Raw genomic sequence first — 1,597 nt, forward strand, 5'->3', positions numbered from 1 at the left:
CACACACACACACACACACACACACACACACACACACACACACACACACAACAGAGAATGGGTAACAGCAGATGTTCTCCATGGATTCTTAGATAACCATATGCAAAGAAGTGGGGTGGGTGGGATGGAAGAGAATGTTGAAAGGGTTGATGTTGATCAAAATACACTGTATTCATAAACTGCTTTGTTAAATGGCAACTCCTTTATGTAACTACTTAAAGATAATGAAAACTTTAAGAACTTTATGCAAATCAAAAGAGCCATTTTAGTACTCTTGAAGATAATAAAAACTTTAAAAATTATATGCAAATCAAAAGAGCAATTTTAGTACTTTGTGGACTTTCAAGATTATATGGATTCAAAATAAATTAAAAATTAGATATTATGTGTAAGTTTCTCCAGGTCAGGTAACTAAAAATGACTTCACTTTTTTTTCCTGCTTATGTGGTGCTGAGGAATCGAACCCAGGGCCTCAGGCATGCAAGGCAAGCGCTCTACCACTGAGCCACCTTCCCAGCCCCAAATGACTTCACTTTTGAGGCAAGCACATTCATATTTACTGAACACTGTATGCCACACATCCTATTACTTTGTGTATTCTCTTTCTCTTTCTTTTCCTCCCTCTATTTCTCTGTTTCTGTCTCTCTCTCTTTTTCCTCTTCCTTCCCCCTCTTTCTCTCTATGTCCTCCCTGAGGCAGAATCTTGCTTTATAGCCCCTGCTGGCCTCAAACTCATAATACTCCTGCTTCAGCCTCCTGAATGCTGGAATTACCGTGGCCTTCTAACATGTCCAGCTTCTCCCTTTTCAGTTTCACAAGCCTAGGAAATCACTTAGGTTTGTCTCCATTTAATTAATAGAGAAAATGAGTTTCGGGGAGAGTTTGCAGAAGTCAGGTAAAGTTGCACAGTAAACAGATGGCTTTTAACTACCACTTGTTCTCACAAGGCATCCCCTATGTGGTGATAATTTTTCAAAACTTCCACCATTTAGCTCAATGCTTCTGAGTTAGTGAATATCTTTTCACTTCTGTTTTCCCTATGTCACAGAACATTAAAAAACCCAGTTCTGTTTCTTCCATTTAAAGGTGATTCTGAGGTTTTCCTTTTTTTTTTTTTTCCTTTGCTACTTAGGTGATACCTCCTTGGTATGTTGTCAGCTCTTTGGTGCTGTTAAAAGGAGTGAAAATGTTGAACATACCTAAAAGTGTAGTTGTTTCCAATCACCAAAGTTCTTCCAATGTTCAATTAATTGTTATAGTCATCGATGAAGACACTAACTAACGTTGGTTTCTGTTTTGAGTTTTTGTTGTTTTTCTTGTTGTTATTCAGGTACTTGGACTTGAACTCAGAGCCTCACACTCTTGTTTCACATTTTTGCTCAAGGCTGGCTGGCACTCTACCAGTGGATCCATACTCGCACTTCTTCTTCTGTTTTGAAACTTTGAGATTACTTCTTCTGATTTATATTCTTTTTTTTTAATTGTGAAAATACTGTACAGAGGAGTTACAATTACATGAGCAAGGTAATGAGTACATTTCTTATCAAGCATTGTTGCCTCCTCCTTTATTTCCCCTTCCCATCCCTTCCCATCTCCC

The sequence above is a fragment of the Dipodomys ordii genome, unplaced genomic scaffold, assembly GCF_000151885.1.
Source record: "Dipodomys ordii isolate 6190 unplaced genomic scaffold, Dord_2.0 Scaffold12, whole genome shotgun sequence".
Lineage (NCBI taxonomy): Eukaryota > Metazoa > Chordata > Mammalia > Rodentia > Heteromyidae > Dipodomys > Dipodomys ordii.